The sequence below is a fragment of the Brassica oleracea genome, chromosome C6 (assembly GCF_000695525.1).
Source record: "Brassica oleracea var. oleracea cultivar TO1000 chromosome C6, BOL, whole genome shotgun sequence".
NCBI lineage: Eukaryota > Viridiplantae > Streptophyta > Magnoliopsida > Brassicales > Brassicaceae > Brassica > Brassica oleracea.
Genome location: NC_027753.1, coordinates 9,189,598 through 9,208,575, shown reverse-complemented (window position 1 = coordinate 9,208,575; position 18,978 = coordinate 9,189,598). Strand labels below are relative to the sequence as shown.

The 18,978-nt window shown below is 43.5% G+C and overlaps 1 pseudogene; it reads right to left on the bottom strand.

Annotated features, from left to right (window-relative positions):
* Window positions 1-10,127: 10,127 nt before the first annotated feature.
* Window positions 10,128-12,774, bottom strand: LOC106297418 (annotated as a pseudogene).
* Window positions 12,775-18,978: the final 6,204 nt, after the last annotated feature.

The following is an 18,978-nucleotide window of genomic DNA, read 5'->3' as shown; positions in this document are numbered from 1 at the left end:
GCCCGTAGACGATTTATCGACCTCCACGCCTTGGCACAACAGGTCGACTACGCTGTGCCGCGGAAAACACCACACCCAATGTACTGTCTCCAGCCGATACACCCATGGTCGGCTTTCATCCAAATCACATCAATATACTATATATATATATATATATATATATATTATCAATTATAAATGAACAAGTATTGTTGAACCATCTATAACCCTAGTTCCAGTTTAAGCAAAGAACCTACAAACTAAACAAGCAATGACAGACTCAATTTCACGCAGACGGAAACACATTAGAAATAAATTATACTTATTCGTGGTACTAAGCCGTGTAAGAGAAGCTCGAGAAAAGACCCTCACCTTAGCAACGTGGAAAAGTAATAGCTATGAACTCCAACTGCTCAAACAGACTCTAAATCTGAAATCAGGGCGAACAATCGAGTCAGAACGCCCTTCGAACGGTTAAAAACGGATAACCGGCGATCTGGTCAAAAGTCAACCCGCTGGTCAAAGGTCAACCCGGTCAACTCTGACCCAAGCCGGTCAACCCTTGACCAAATTGAAATAGAATTGAACCAAATCGGTTTTCCATAACCGAATTTAAATCAATTTTAACTACTGGTTTAACTTAACCAATTTAATTAATTGAAACCAGAAATCGATTTAATAAATAACCGGTTACCCTAAACCGAACCGAAATCGATTAACCCAACCGGTTGACCGGATCCGAGTTGACTCGCCGAGTCGACTCGGTCGAGTTGCCGAGTCGCCGGCCGAGTCACCGGCAGCGGAAAAAGGACGGCGGTTTACCGGAATCAACGGCGGCGACAGACAATGGCGGGTGCTGGTGGCGCGTGAGATCCACGCGCGGAACGTGTGGAGGACGGCGGCGGCGCGTGTGCCACACGCGCGGAACGACGCAGGAGAAAAGCCGCGCTTGACGGCGCGTCGCGGCGGTTCTGAGGCTGATCTGTCGCGGTGGTTCTGAGGCTGATCATCCGGCTCCGGACTCGTCTCGGCGTCACGAACACGATGGTGGTCTTAGAATCACGAAATTACAAACGGTTAATGAGTTATGATCGATTTACTAATCGCCTACACAAAACTCAAATCGGAAAAGGTGGTTATGCTATACCTTCGGTGTTTTGCGGCGGTTCGACGACGGATCTACTTTCGGTCGACGGTGGTTGCGGCGGCACGGTCTCAGATCTCGACGACGGCTCAGATTCTACAAGGTCACAAGGCTTAGGGTTTTGGAGATTAAAATAATGGCAATAATGGTTTATATATGGGACTCACCAAGGGCTTCATGCAAACCTACTGGGCTTTGTTGGGCCCAAATGACTGGACCGATAATCAGGTCGTTACAATTCTCCCCCACCAATAAGGAATTCGACCCCGAATTCGGCTCCTGAACCGACTGTCCAATATCATCCTCAAAAAGCCCTGGATAATCGATCCTCATCTGAGTTTCAGTCTCTCAGATCTCATCCTGAATCCCGTCTCTCTCCCAACGGACTCTGACCAAACTAGTCATCATCCCCTGAACCGCTTTCATTTGCCGATCCAAAATCTGTACTGGTTGACAAAGTGCAGACAAATTTTTACCAATGTCACTTGGTGGCTGCTGTAGAATGAGCTCTGGCTCTCTCACAACTTTCCTCAAAACGGATACATGGAACACATCATGAAAGTCTGACAACTCTGCTGATAACCCCAATCTGTAAGCAACTGCTCCTATCCGCTCCAAGATAGGGTACGGGCCCATAAATCTCGGTTTAAGCTTTTTTAGCTTTCGAGTCTTAGATCCTCCTTGAAATGTCCTCATTTTTAGATATACCAGGTCACCCACCTGAAATTCTAAATCCTTACGGCGCTTATCTGCATAACTCTTCTGTCGATCATGAGCTTCTTTAAGCCGAGACTTGAGCATCTCCACTTGCTTTATTGTCTCCTGAACCATTGCAGGTTCTAAGTCACGTCGCTCACCCACTTCTGTCCAGCAAAGTGGTGTACGACAAGGCCTACCATAAAGTGCCTCATATGGTGCCATTTCAATACTCGAATGATAGTTGTTGTTGTATGCAAACTCCGCTAGAAGTAGATATTTTCCCCAGTTTCCTTCCCAATCCAAAACACAAGCCCTGAGCATATCTTCCAAAGTCTGAATAGTCATCTCTGATTGTCCATCTGTCTGCGGGTGATAAGCTGTACTCATATGGATTTTTGTCCCAAACGCCTTCTGGAAGGCCCTCCAAAAAGCAGACGTAAACTTTGTATCTCGGTCTGAAACAATGCTGACAGGAACTCCATGCAACCTCACAATCTCTCTAAGGTAAATATGTGCCAACTGATCAGCTCCATCTTTTTTCTTAATTGCTATGAAATGTGCAGACTTGGTTAGTCTATCTACAATCACCCAAATAGCATTCTTCCCACCAAAGGTTATCGGGAGTCCAGTCACAAAATCCATAGTCACCATGTCTCATTTCCACTCTGGCAATGGTAGGTTCTGCAATAATCCGCTAGGCACTTGATGTTCAGCCTTAACCATCTGACATGTCTGGCACTGTGATACAAATGTAGCAACATCTTTCTTCATACCAGTCCAATTGTAATAACGCTTCAAATCTCTGTACATCTTGGTATTCCCTGGGTGGATAGAAAAACGTGAGTTCTGTGCTTGCTGTAAAATTTCCTTCCGTAGCAGTTTATCATCTGACACACAAACTCGGTTCCGGTACATGTACATCCCGCTCGAAGCTGTATGATATCCAATACTCTCGATCTCAATCTGCTTAACCAAAGCCTCATCATCATCATGAACTCTGCGTATCCTCCATCATAAGTCTGCTAGTTCCAAAGCATCAAGACCAGTTGCCTCCCCATCTGAAGTGATTGCACACAATCTGAGACTAGCAATTGTTCCAATCAGCTCATGAACCTCCTTGGTTTCTGAAATATCACTCCTGCATCTACTCAAGGCGTCTGCCACATGGTTGGCCTTACCTGGATGATAGGTAATATCCAAGTTGTAATCTGCTAACAATTCCATCCATCTACGCTGTCTCAAATTCAGGTCCGCTTGAGTAAAAATATACTTAAGACTCTGGTGATCTGTGAGGATCTGAACTTTCTCTCCATATAGATATGACCTCCATATTTTTAGCGCAAAAACAACTGCTGCTAACTCCAAATCATGGGTGGGGTAGTTGACCTCATGAGGCCTCAACTGACGTGATGCATAAGCAATAACATGACCATCCTGCATCAATACACAACCCAAACCAGTACCTGACGCATCTGTGTAAACCTCATATGGTATCCCTGGCCTCGGTAGTACCAAAACTGGTGTGTCCGTGAGTTGTCGCTTCAATTCTGTGAGACTCTTCGAGCACTCATCTGTCCACACAAACTTAACATCTTTGCCTGTCAACTGAGTCATCGGTTTGGCGATACTAGCAAATCCCTTGACGAATTTCCTGTAATAACCTGCTAAACCTAAAAAACTGCGGATCTCTGTAGCATTCTTAGGTGTCGGCCACTCTATAATTGCAATAATCTTCTCTGGATCTACAGCAACTCCTGCCTCAGAAACCACATGGCCCAAAAATCCAATCTTTCTCTGCCAGAAGCTACACTTACTCAGCTTGGCAAACAGCTGATGCTCTCTGAGCTTCTCCAACATAATCCGTAAATGTTCAGCATGCTCTTCCCTACTCCGAGAATAAATCAGAATATCGTCAATGAAGACGATCACGCACTTATCTAAGTACTCGTGAAAAATATCATTCATAAGTTTCATGAACGCTGCAGGTGAATTTGTCAACCCAAATGGCATCACCACAAACTCGTAATGTCCATAACGTGTACGGAAAGCCGTCTTCCGTACATCCTCCCCAGCTATCGCAATCTGGTGATAACCTGATGCCAAGTCAATCTTAGAAAACCATGAAGCTCCTTGTAGCTGATCCAACAACTCATCAATACGCGGAAGTGGATACTTATTCTTGATGGTCACCTTGTTTAGACCTCTGTAATCAATGCAAAGCCTGAAACTCCCATCTTTCTTCTTCACAAACAGTACTGGTGCTCCCCACGGTGAAGTACTCGGTCTGATGAAACCCTTACCCAATAGCTCCTCCAATTGTTTTTTTTAGTTCGGCCATCTCTGCTGGCGCTAGTCGGTACGGGGCCCGTGAAACCGGCGCTGTCCCTGGTTCCAACTCAATAGTGAGAGCATCTCCTCTTGCTGGTGGTGGCCCCTTTAAGGCCTCAAATATATCCTCGAACTCCTCAACCACCAGAATGTCCTGTAACTCGTGATGTCCATCGTTCTTAACCATCGAAATAGTCGCCAGAAACCCTTATGCTCCTCTCTCCAATAAATCCTCGGCATGCGTCATGGAGACAATAGAAATTCCCCGGTGAGCTTGAACACACTGGAATGTGATCTTCCCCTCTTCTCTAGGGATATGAAACCTTGCCTTCGGGCAATCTAACACCACTCGGTGCCGTGACAGCCAATCCATCCCAAGTATAACATCATAGTAATCCAACTCCATCTCTGCTAGATCTCCGGTAAAAACGAACCCTCCAAGTAAGACAGGTACATCTCGATGCACGCCAGTGGCTCCAATTCTCTCGGTGTCGGCTGTCCAGATCTGCTTGGTCTTTGGCTCAAAGACACCCTGAAAAGGCCAAGACTTGACTAGTCGTGAACTCACGAAGCTGTGAGAAGCTCCGGTATCGAAAAGAGTGTGAGATACCTCACCTCCAACAGAAACCAATCCTACACATAATTTTTTTAACTATACATAGTAATCACAACTACAATAGCATTCAAAAGAAATTTGTGTGGCATAGATACATACCGGCTGTCGGCTCAGCTCCATTGGCCTCTCCTAGGGCATACACACGGGGAGCGACAGCTTGACGCTTAGCTGGTGGGAGCGTTGGTTGCCCCTTCTTTGGGTAATCTCTGGAAATATGACCGGGCTCATAACAATTGTAGCAAATCCTGATTGCCGCTGTAGGTGCTGCAATCTGACTGGCCAAAGTCGCATCCGCTGGTTTCACCCGACAATGCGTTGACAAATGTCCCCACCTTCCGCAAGTAAAACACTTGAGACATTCTCCGCTGTGATGACGACGACATCGAGCACAATACGGTGCTTCCGACTGGTCCCTGGTCCTCCTCTGAGACTCATCAGTCTTTCCAGACTTAGTCTGAGATGATTTGGCGAGTTTCTGCTCCTCTGCCAAACCTGCTTCCTGCTCAGCAGCTTTCTCCACCAAATCCCCCAATCTGTGGTAAGCGACAACACGACATCTATTGCGAATTTTGACTCGCATCCCACCCAAAAACTTCCTAATCAGGTCTTCCTCAGTAATACCGGCTCTTGCAAACCTGCGAAGTCGGTTGAACTCAACTTCATACTCCCTGATTGTCATGCCACCCTGGCTCACATGCTCGAAGTCACTCTTCTTCTTATCCATAGCTTCTTTGGAAAGTACTTCCTATCAAACTCTCGAATAAAATTTGCAAAGGTAAGCGGATCAGGCCCACGATGGCCCAATCGTACTCCCTCCCAGCACACAAGTGCATCTCCACTCAGGTACTGCATAGCCAACCTAAGTGAAACCTCTGGTGGACACTCAATAATCTCCAATTTCCGTTGCAGACCAAGCTTCCAATCATATGCAACTGTAGCATCCCCTGTTCCCCCAAAATGCTCCATATCCATGTTCCGCATCTGAGTCGTAAGTCTGTAAAACTTCTCATCATAAACACGGTAAACCGGTAAGGGTGGAGGTGGTGGTAGTGGTGGTTGTTGTAAACCCTGAGGAAGCTGCTGTCCTTGAACCCCCTGCACAGAAACCTGAGGTGGAATCTGCTGCGGTGGAATCTGCTGCGGTGGAATCAGCTGACCAGCAGCCAACTGACGGGCAACCTCTTGTGCTGCTACACGGGCGGCTTCTTGTGCAGCTACATGAGCAGCTTCATGCGTAACCTGCTGAATAGCAGCCTGGGCAGCCTGGGTAGCTGCCTGCTGAACCATCTGCATGAGTGCAGCCTGATCAAATGGTGGGGCTGCAGGCTGCACACCCTCTGCCTGAACACCTCCTGTAGCACGCTGATCATCCACAACTTCACGAGCATCAGCTCTGACCCTGACGGTGCAAGTACGCTTAGTTCTTCTTTTTGGCGGCATCTGGAAAAAGAATGGACGAAACAATTAATTTCTGTTAAATCAGAACATTAACGATTGCTGAAAAATAACCGAACAGAAAGGTGTTTCTAAGTTTTGAAAACCGTTGAAAACTTTAAAAATCTTTACAAAAATCAGGTCCCCTAACCGGCGTCCCGGGACAGGGCCGAGACACAACCCCGCTCTGATACCAAATTGTAACACCCGTCTCATCAACACTCGAGACCGGCGTGCTGCTAATCAACAACTTATATCTTAAATCCGTAAAAAGGTCTGAAAGTCGACTTTCATATAAATAACGAAATAAATTCATAAATCCCATAGTCGAAATAACTGAAATAATCGTCAAAATAATAGATATAAGTCCGAGAAATAAAATAAAGGAAAACGCCTAAAAGCACCAGCTGTCCGATCAATCTCCTACTCATCAGCCTCACCTGCAAGGGGGTAAATGAGGGGGTGAGTAACAAAGGAGTCACTCAGTGAGGTATGGGATACTAAACCCGAAGTCAATGGACCCGGACAGAATACTCCGAATAAATATAATTTAAACCTAACACGTTGCAAACACGGTACCTAAAGTACCCAGAGATCAAACAAACTGCCCACTAACAGGCCAAAAACACCACCGAATATGTGCTCGGTAACACACGCTCGTAGACGATTTATCGACCTCCACGCCTTGGCACAACAGGTCGACTACGTTGTGCCGCGGCAAACACCACACCCAATGTACTGTCTCCAACCGATACACCCATGGTAGGCTTTCATCCAAATCACATCAATATACTATATATATATATATATATATTATCAATTATTAATGAACAAGTATTGTTGAACCATCTATAATCCTAGTTCCAGTTTAAGCAAAGAACCTAAAAACTAAACAAGCAATGACAGACTCAATTTCACGGAAACGGAAACACATTAGAAATAAATTATACTTATTCGTGGTACTAAGCCGTGTAAGAGAAGCTCGAGAAAAGACCCTCACCTTAGCAACGTGGAAAAGTAATAGCTATGAACTCCAACTGCTCAAACAGACTCCAAATCTGAAATCAGGGCGAAAAATCGAGTCAGAACGCCCTTCGAACGGTTAAAAACGGATAACCGGCGATCTGGTCAAAAGTCAACCCGCTGGTCAAAGGTCAACCCGGTCAACTCTGACCCAAGCCGGTCAACCCTTGACCAAATTGAAATAGAATTGAACCAAATCGGTTTTCCATAACCGAATTTAAATCAATTTTAACTACCAGTTTAATTTAACCAATTTAATTAATTTAAACCAGAAATCGATTTAATAAATAACCGGTTAACCTAAACCGAACCGAAATCGATTAACCCAACCGGTTGACCGGATCCGAGTTGACTCGCCGAGTCAACTCGGTCGAGTTGCCGAGTCGCCGGCCGAGTCACCGGCGGCGGAAAAAGGATGGCGGCTTACCGGAATCAACGGCGGCAACGGACAACGGCGGGTGCTGGTGGCGCGTGAGATCCACGCGCGTAACGTGTGGAGGACGGCGGCGGCGCGTGTGCCACACGCGCGGAACGACGCGGGAGAAAAGCCGCGCTTGACGACGCGTCGCGGTGGTTCTGAGGCTGATCATCCGGCTCCGGACTCGTCTCGGCGTCACGAACACGATGGTGGTCTTAGAATCACGAAATTACAAACGGTTAATGAGTTATGATCGATTTACTAATCGCCTACACAAAACTCAAATCGGAAAAGGTGGTTCTGCTATACCTTCGGTGTTTTGCGGCGGTTCGACGACGGATCTACTTTCGGTCGATGGTGGTTGCGGCGGCACGGTCTCAGATCTCGACGACGGCTCAGATTCTACAAGGTCACAAGGCTTAGGGTTTTGGAGATTAAAATAATGGTAATAATGGTTTATATATGTGACTCACCAAGGCCTTCCTGCAAACCTACTTGGCTTTGCTGGGCCGAAATGACTGGACCGATAATCGGGTCGTTACACACTCATGCTTCATTAGACATCTTTTATTGAATGGTTATCGCTCAAAGACTCCACTACCCCATTGATTCTCAAAAGAGTTGTTGCTCATGCATCTATCCGTGAGATATCAAAACTAAGTCTCACACTGGAGAAATAGACAAGGAGTGTCTAATATATAAAGAGATGTCCAACTCTAATTAGTACGAGACTTTTTGGGAAAAAATCCAAAAGTAAATCTATACGGACCAGCCAATTAGGTCCAAAGTGGACAATATCATACTAATCGGATAATATATAGTTGGACATGGGCTCACATAATTCAAACAATTGGTATCAGAGCCAGGTTGACGAGAAATCTGCAAAAAAACCAAAATACCCTTCGAATATGAACATGACCCATCGAGTTAGGAATGGGAGGTATATGGCAGAGATCAAGTCAAAAGATCCTGAAACTCAGTTGTGGGACACAAGATGAATATGGTTCTTAGTTTGAGGGGGAGAATATAAGATATCAAACTAAGTCCCACATTGGAGAATTAGACAAGGAGTGTCTAATATATAAAGAGATGTCCAACTCTAATTAGTACGAGACCTTTTGGGAAGAAGCCCAAAAGTAAATTCATGCGGGCCAGCTAATTAGGCCCAAAATAGACAATATCATATTAATCGGATAATATAAAGTTAGACATGAGCTCACACAATTCCAACACTTTCTACAGCATTTGGGCAGAACAGAATATGAAGTCTTCTTCTCATATGGGTTTCATTTTGTACATATATCTTTCTCATATTTATATGAAATTTATATTTTTGGCAAAATAAAGTATACGTGGCTTTTTAGTATGTATATATACATACAATAATAGAAGTTTCACTAATAACTTCTTGTCGTATAGAAAAAATTCCCTTAAAACGAATTTTATGTAACATGTTATATCCTTGTTATATAAAAAAATAACAGTCTTTGATTGTAAGTAAATTTCTATAATTTCGTGCATGTTATTCACAAAATATTGATGAAATGTTTGATATAGTGAACGTTTACAATCGGCTAATAAGGAAAAAGAGAGTTAATTAACATTTGAAATTTTAAAATTCACATGATTTGTTTTACAGGTCTAACAAGAGATGATCACACGTAACACAAAAACCTTGCGTACGTAAACAAACATTACGATGACACGAACAATAAACCATTACAATATATATATATACACAACAACGAATCACTTTAACCACCACAACCGCCACCGTCACCACAACAACGAATCACTTTAACCGCCACAACCGCCGCAACCTCCACAACCGCCACCGTCACCACAAAGACAGCCTTTGCCGCGGCTAAATGCCCTGCTTGTGGTAGTCTTTGTACCTGACGACATCACACGAAGTCCTCCATCCTTCTTTCCCGTCTTACCCTTTTTCACATCTCCCGGCGACTGAGAAGACGACGACGACGAAGGCTTTTTCTTCTTGCGGCCGAGGAAACAGCATAACATAACTAAGCAAAAACACTCAGTCACGGAACGATTCTTGAAAATTTTGTCTTTTGTTGGATAGTAGTGATACAAACATAATTAAATGTCCTTTTATATAAACACATATATGTAACTCAATATTCGTTGACTTTATGAGTATGTAAGCTTACGAAACACTCATGGTCTTTATTTTTAAACAATACAAGAAATTGCAGAAGAAATTTCAATGCTGTTAGTGAATGTAACCGTTATCTCTTTCAGGTCAAGGAGACCAGCTCACAACTGTAGAAAGTTGAATAACTCTCTTTGAGACGTTGACAATATCATCCAAAATATTTATAAGCTAATTGCTAATACTATATCCGGCAACCATAAAACAATATGTGGAAGTAGAAGTCGGAACAAGCAACGCTTGTCTCCTGTTAAGACTGGAGAGATTGACATTTTAGATTATTAGTTGCAGCTATCGATCATACGTGCTCGTTTTCTGTCAAGAGTGTTAGGTTTTTAACGCATGCATTAGGCACAGGAACGCTAAAAGAGTCAAGAAGCAGATCCAAGGACATGCTTAAACCTTGAAACCCATTACAGAAAAAAAGGACAACGCATAGTCTCTTTGAGATACAATGTAACAAAGAATATTTGCCGTTATTACGGAAACCCTGAAAAGGTATGGAAGAAAAATGCTAAACCTCCAATTCTTGAGTCTTTGTTATGTAGAAGTGGTACCATCAAGAATTCGATCTAATCTCAAGGCGGCAATGAAGCTTTTTTTAAAAAAGGGTTTGAAATGCTATTTGTAGCTCTGTGAAGCTTCTAAAACGAGCTTGTCCATGAACTGGTACTTCTTGTCATATCCCCATCCAAGATTACTCTGCATTGCCCATGATTAAGAGAGAAACGTCAATACCTCTTAAGATATATCTGATGAAAGAGAGTGATGTTAGATGAAAGATCTTGAGGGGTTGGTTACATAAATCAAACCTTAAGACTAAGAGCAACACGATCTGCAAATCGTTTCACAGAATCTGGTGCACTTTGAGGAACTGTTGTAGCAATTCTATCGAGCTCCTCGTTCTGTGTCTTGGCAGTTACTCGATCAGGACCACTGTAGTGATCAACAATGTCTTTCATAAGGGGTGCTTCCTTCATCGCTTCATCAATTGCTTCCTGCAAAACAAAAGCGAGAACAGCAAGAGGTCACAAAAGAGACACAAATTGAAATAAGAACAATATTTTGCATGGACACAAAAGAGTCAAAGATCGAACATTTTATACCTCCCATTCTTACAGATCCTTGATTCCTTCTAAAGCCACAATGAACGGCTTCACCTTCTCAAGGCAATTACGAAGAGGCATTGGTGGCTTCTCATCAATGTCAGGATTCGATCCAAAGTCAGGCATCAAATATTCTGGCTCACACTCAATCTACAAGAGAGAGAGAGAGACATAATCATATTCTTTACTCACTATTCCTAAAACAACGTTCTATGCATAAATTTTTCAAGATAATCATATTAGAGAAGCAAAAAAAAAAGAGAGAAACTTAACCATGAGATTAGTGTCATAAGCATCAACCAAGGCATCAAGAGCAGTAGAAGGCAAAGCCCTTTCGCAGATACTCTCATAACCTTAGAGCTAACTGATTCATAATCTCAGGTCCCATCTTCTTAGCAAACTTCTCTCCACTCAAAGCCTCTTCCTCTTCTTTCTTATCATCTCTCCACGCTTCCCCTGCCTCTTCCCCTTACACCACCGCTTCCCTCAGCTTCGCCGTGGGAAAGCTGGCTCCTAGATCTTCTTCCAGCTTCCTCCGGACTCAATTGGGGCCGGGGAGTTTCATGCTTGGGCTGCGGTGGCGGCTGAGAGCGGCGAATGTGGCAGTTTTCTTCAAGTTGCGGTGGAGCAGCTTCCACAAAAGGTTGTCCTGCTCCATTTCCTAAAGCATTTGAAATGTTTTTAGACTCTGGTGGTTGCGAAGTTGCTTCCTTTATTGAAAACGCGGCTGTGACTGCTGCGATGGATGGCGAGAAGGCTCAGGAGCGAAAGGTGAAACTGGATCTGACAAAGGCGGTAAACGGAGGAGGATTCAGATCAGATTGGATCGGACGACCATAACCTCCGGGGGATTGCGATTCCGACGAGCCACCTCCGTGAGCAACCGTCTCTTTAGCAATTTCCGGTTCACTATTGATACCGAACTGTCCCTTTCCAGCGGCGGGGAATCCGGAACCGCGTCCACGGCCACGGCCAGCGGAGGAGAAACGAGAAGTGGGTTGGATGAGAAATGGAGTCTGGTTGAGTATGGATGAAAGGCTAAAGCCTTTCTTAAGGTTTGACAATCTTCTTCTGTAGTGATTACGTGAACCAAAAGGCAACTCCTTTTCTCCTGCTTCAATCACAAACAAACCAAGATGGAGCTTAGAGAACGTTCAGACAAGCACAATCTCGGACAGATGAGAAAGACAGTAAGTCAAGCTTGAAGAAGCATGACTTAACAAGAACACAAAAGGAGCACACAGCAACGTTTATCCAGTTCGTGCCTGTTAACTAAGGTCACTACGTCTGGCCGGGATCTTTTGTCCCGGAATCCACTAGACTCCAGAGTTACAAGAGTTACAAAGAAAACACGAATCAAAAGAATCTTACAAAGTCTTTCTCTCTGTTTTCTTTCTCTACTCTGATGTATACAAGAACTCTCACTCAGCTTACACAGAAATAAAAGCTCTTTACTTTCTTGCTGCCTCCACTCGTTTTCTCTTCAAAGTGTTGTTTTCTATCTTGCATCCTTCTGCTACTTATAACAGCTCAGACCAAAACCTAGTTCCCTTGACAGCTTCCACGAATTCTCTTATTTGCCCTTGTACTATCTGTATCAAACAGGGCCCTTGTTTGATACAAGACAAACGACTCATGCTCCTTCGGTGTTGGAACAAATATAGAAAATGTGGTCCTGCAAGGATAGTCACGTGAGCTGTCTCCTTAGCTGTAGTTTGCTTTATCACCAAGTTGCTTTTCAAACTCTTCTTTCTTAGTCGACCGTTGCTACTAAAACCAACAAATCTCCACCTAGTAGCAAGAGGTCAGACATAAGAGTTAACAACGATGATACCTGAGGTGTTTAGCAGTCATGAGTTTAGTCTAGTTTCTGGATTCCGATCCCGGTGCCTGAGTCCAATTACTCAGCCTTGACACGCAGTAAATCCAAAGCAGCTTTGAACTTACTAACGGGTAAGATCTTGGTGAAGATATCAGCCGGATTACTCAGAGTTGATATCTTTACCACATCCACAATTCCAGCAGCAGTAATTTCTCTGATCTTGTGGTACTTGATAGCAACATGTTTCGTTTTCTCATGAAACACGCTGTTCTTGGATAGAGCCATAGCACTTGAAGAATCACAAAATATCTCAATGCTTTTCTGCTCATATCCAAAACTCTTCATCAAACCTTTTAACCAGATTGCTTCCTTTCCAGCTTCATTCAACGCTATGTATTCAGCTTCAGTGGTTGATAGAGCCACTACCTTTTGCAATGATGATCTCCAACAGATAGTATTACCACCCAATGTGAACACCATTCCACTTGTAGATCGTCTCCTGTCTCGATCACCAGCATGATCCGAGTCACAGTAACCCTTAACAACAAATTCAGAACTCCTTCTGTAACATAGCTTTGTCTTTAGAGTTCCCTTGATGTACCTTAGAACCCATTTGACTCCTAGCCAATGTTCCTTGATGGGATTACTCATAAACCGGCTGATGACTCCTACTGGATAAGCCAAGTCTGGCCTGGTTCCTATCATGGAATACATGATACTTCCAACAGCGTTACAGTATGGAACAGTCTTCATATATTCTTCGTTTTCCTTCAACTCTGCTTCTGTTGCCTTGCGCATGTTCAGATGAGCTCCCAGTGGAGTAACAACATGCTTTGCCTGTTCCATCTTGTACAGCTCTAGTACTTTACCGAGATAGCCTTCTTGAGACAGATGTAAAACGCCTTTAGCTCTGTCTCGAGTGATCTCCATACCAAGGATCCTCTTAGCTGGTCCGAGGTCCTTCATGTCAAACTTGACACTCAGCTGTTGCTTCAGCTCAGTGATTACAGCTTTATCCCTTGCTGCTACCAACATGTCATCGACATAAATGAGCAAGTATATCATTGAGCCATCTCCAAGCATCTTTGTGTAAGCACAGTTTTCATATGGACTCTTCTGAAACCCAATCTCCTGAATGTAGCTATCAAACTTCTCGTTCCATTTCCTTGGGGACTGTTTCAGTCCATACAAAGACTTATTCAGCAAACACACTTCATCTTCCTCAAACTGGTCCTCAAAACCTTCTGGCACTTCCATGTAGATCTTCTCATTAAGTTCTCCATGGAGAAATGCTGTCTTACATCCAGTTGTTCAAGCTCAAAGTCCTCTTCAACAACAGTAGCCAACAAGATCCTTATAGACACATGTTTAACTACTGGTGCAAAAATTTCGGTGTAATCAATCCCCTCTCTTTGGGAATATCCCTTAGCAACAAGTCTTGACTTGTGCCTTGGTCTTTCTACTCCAGGAATTCCAGGCTTACGCTTGTAAATCCATTTGCAACCGATCAATCTCTGACCTTTTGGTCTCTTGACGATGGTCCAGGTGTGATTCTTGACCAAGGAATCCATCTCTTCATTCATACCTCCTTTCAAGAGTTCCCAATCATCATCTTGACGAGCTTCCAAGTAACATGAGGCTTCCAGCTTGTCTCCATCCACTGTAGTAACTAAAGCTTTAGCAAAGAAGTCTTCTTCTTCCTCGTCACTGGTTTCCTCACTCAGATATCCTTCAATATCATAATGTCTTGGCGCCCTTATTGGCCTTCTCTCCCTATCACGTGCCAAGTGATAACTCTTAGGTGATTCAAGTGAGCTTTCTCCTGATGTGTCTTCTTCAACTTCTTGAGGCACAACCCGAACAGGTGATTGATCTCTCTGTGATACAGTTTCTTCCGAGAGATCTCCACCCAAACTTAAATCTCCTTCTTCTTCCAAGTCTAGATCCAACAATGTTCTTGATGATTCCTCTGTCATTACTTCTTTATTCTTCAGTATGATGTCCTTGTAAACAGCATTCTCTTGAAACTGAACGTTCCTACTGATTACACATTTCTTCTCGTTGATCAACCACACCTTGTACCCTTTTACTCCGGTTGGATAACCTAACAGCACTCCTTTCTTAGCTCTTGGTACGAGCTTCCCTTCATCTGAATGTACAAAAGCCAAGCAGCCAAACCTCTTCAGATAACTGTATGCTGGTTGCTTACCATTCCATCTCTTGTCTGGAATCTCAGACTTCAGAACAGATGAGGGAGTCTTGTTGATCAGATTAACTGTCGTCTGTGTGGCCTCAGCCCAGAACATCTTTGGCAAGCCTGAGTCACTTAACATGCTTCTTACCTTCTCCATGATGGTTCGATTCATGCGCTCAGCAACACCGTTTTGTTGCGGCGTGTAAGAACAGGTTCGATGTCTGACAATTCCTTTGCTCTTACAGTAATCATCAAACTGATGGTTGCAGAACTCTAACCCGTTGTCAGTGCGCAGAACCTTCACCTTCCTTTCAATCTGAGTCTCCACCATGATGTTCCACTCCACAAAAGTTTCAAATGCCTCATCTTTACGTTTGAGAAAATAGACCCACGTCTTCCTTGAGTAATCATCTATGAAGGAGATGAAATACTGACATTTTCCTAGAGACAAAGGAACAGATGGAGCTCCCCATAGATCAGAGTGTATGTAGTCCAATCTGTCTTTTGTATCATGAGTGGCCAGATCAAAGCTTACACGTTTTGCTTTGCCATATATGCAATCTTCACACATCTCAAGTGTAGATATCTTCTTCCTGTCTAGGATGCCTTTCTTTACCAAGATCTCCATGTTTCTCTGGCTCATGTGACCCAAACGCCTATGCCACAGTGCTGTATCGTCTGATCTCTTCTCCACTGCAAGTAGCTGACCTCTCTCTGACTTTCCTTGTAGAATGTAGAGCTTCTCATATCTCTTTCCTGTCAGTAGAGTGATGCCTTTCTGTTTCACCAGCAGTGTACCATTATTTGATTCAAAACTGCATCCTTGTTCCTCTAGAGTACCCATAGATAACAAGTTTCTGTCCATATCCGGAATGTACCTCACTCTAGTAAGCAGTACTGAGGAGCCATCTTCATTTCTAATCCTGATGTTTCCGATTCCTTGGACCTTTGATGTAGTTTTGTTTCCCATCCTTACCGAGCCTCCAGCATCTTCACTCAGAGTCTCAAACCATTCTCTTTTATGAGACATATGGTAGCTGCAACCAGTGTCCATGATCCATACATCTTCAAGACTTACATCTTTAGAGTATAGAGCTTCTGTTACATACAGCCCAACAACATCAGTATGATTTCGCTGTACCATTGTTGCCTCTCCTTGATTTCTGCTTGTGGTGGCTTGGTCCTTGTTCTTGTTGAACGGTTTGTTCTTGGTTGGACAGGTATTCTTGAAGTGACCTTCCTCTCCACAGTTCCAACAGACCTTCTTGTTCTTAGATTTGGACCGAGCTTTGTTCTGCTTTGAGGATCTTTCTCTGCGTTCACCTCTTCCTCTTTGCTCTCCTTTGTCCCTGACATACAGACCTTCTCCTTGGCTTTGACTTTTGGAACTCTTTGAGCTGGTTCCAAACTCCAAGTCCTTTGAGTAAATAGCAGCAACAACTTCATCTAGAGTCGGTGTTGTTCGGCTTGAACCATACTTCAATGTATCTCTTAGTTGGTCAAACTGTCGAGGTAGAGACATTAGTAAAAGGATTGCTTGATCCTCGTCAGACACCATCACATCTGCATCTTCAAGATCAGCTATGAGATGCAGAAAGTCATCTATATTCGCTTCAGTGGATAGGCTTTCTGACATCCTGTAGCTGTAGAGTCTCTGTTTGAGGTAGATGCGGTTTGGTAAGGCTTTAGCTAGATAGAGTTTATACAAGGCTTTGATCATCCCTGCAGCAGTCTCTTCCTTCCTGATCTTCCTCAAAACTCTATCAGTGACACTGAGGACGATGGTGCCTCTTGCCTTCTTCCGTTTTTCAGCCAAAGATTCTTCCTTTTCCTTAGCTTCTTTGCTGTCACCTTCAGCTTCATCCAGATCTGAACTTTTTCCTTTTGAGCTCTCCTTTTCTTCAAAGACTTTGCTCAATCCTATAAGATCCAGATGCGCCAGCAGCTTGTTCTTCCATAGTGTGTAGTCGCCGTGTCCATCAAACTTCTCAAGGTCCACTCTTGTAGACGTCGTCATGGTTCAAGAGTCAGTATGACTGCTTAACACCACGAGGTAAGCACAACCTTGCTCTGATACCACTTTGTCGTGATTACGTGAACCAAAAGGCAACTCCTTTTCTCCTGCTTCAATCACAAACAAACCAAGATGGAGCTCAGAGAACGTTCAGACAAGCACACTCTCGGACAGATGAGAAAGACAGTAAGTCAAGCTTGAAGAAGCATGACTTAACAAGAACACAAAAGGAGCACACAGCAACGTTTATCCAGTTCGTGCCTGTTAACTAAGGTCACTACGTCTGGCCGGGATCTTTTGTCCCGGAATCCACTAGACTCCAGAGTTACAAGAGTTACAAAGAAAACACGAATCAAAAGAATCTTACAAAGTCTTTCTCTCTGTTTTCTTTCTCTACTCTGATGTATACAAGAACTCTCACTCAGCTTACACAGAAATAAAAGCTCTTTACTTTCTTGCTGCCTCCACTCGTTTCTATTCGAAGTGTTACCTCCTATCTTGCATCCTTCTGCTACTTATAACAGCTCAGACCAAAACCTAGTTCCCTTGACAGCTTCCACGAATTCTCTTATTTGCCCTTGTACTATCTGTATCAAACAGGGCCCTTGTTTGATACAAGACAAACGACTCATGCTCCTTCGGTGTTGGAACAAATATAGAAAGTGTGGTCCTGCAAGAATAGTCACGTGAGCTGTCTCCTTAGCTGTAGTTTGCTTTATCACCAAGTTGCTTTTCAAACTCTTCTTTTCTTAGTCGACCGTTGCTACTAAAACCAACATCTTCCTATACCTCTCCTCTCATTTGGGTGATGATGCTATCCTACACGACTGACACTGGCGCGTAATGCTAATTCGGAAAAATGAGATTTTCTTAAACGTTCCCGTTTCTGTTTACCGATTATTGCAAACCAGTCCCTGCAATTATTATTTATACCCGACCAAAACAGATTTTTACTTTCGATTTTTCAAACATACACCCCTGATCAGAGCTACTATTAAGCTCAATGCTCGTCTGAGTTAGCACGAAATATAAATATCTTTAATCCGACACAAACTATGTTTACACTAGTAGTCCCAAAATATAATTTATTATCATTCATTAATGTATCAGTGTTACAATAAATTTTCGATGAAGTACGTACAAATGAACTTCTATACATGGACTTTAACTCGATATACCTCTCTCATTGAAACATTCTTCTTTCTCCCCATAATATAATATATTTTCTTTTTGATTTTTCTTTAAATGAGAAATGCGGTCAAAGACAATATAACCCTTCATAAAATAGCTTAATTACAAAGATCCAACCTTAAATATCCGACCGACCCAAACTCCATTTGGTTCAACCTGTATCTTTACCTAACCAACAGCGTTTTGTCCCAATATCTCTCACATCCAACTCTCGAATCAAACGCACCAGCTCAAGAAGAGCTTCCACGATGACGGCTCGATGCGTCGTAGCTACAAAATCAGCTGATTCGGTGAACGCAAAGTCTGATCTTTCGGAAGAGGAGATCGAAGCGAAGGCAAAGGTAGGATCTTTGATCAGAGTGACTGCGCCTTTGAAGGGTTATCATGTAAACCCCATCCCGGAGGTTGATTTGTAAGTTGTAAGTTGGAAGCGACCACTGTGGAGATAAGGTGGGGACACGTCCTGGGTAGGACCGGACGGGAGGGTGTACCATTGCCACGATGGACTCGCAGCACACTCACACGAACCCATCTACTCTCCTGGTTACTTCAGCTGCCGAGCTCCTTCCCTCAACGACCGTAACTTCTCTGAGAGAGCTTTAACCGTCGGTATCGGCGTTCCTGTCGGCACAGGGTAACTATCTTTTGTCTACTTAAAACAAGGGCTTTGAATCATATTGACTGCTTGGTGTCTTTACATTTGGGAACACAACAAAGAACAATCTCTAGATAATGTTTTTCAGACAACAAGTGTCAATCTTTTTGTGTTTTGGTTCACGTTCACTCAGGGAAACATCATTGATGAGAGATTTATCAGAGGTTGAATAATAGTTAGGA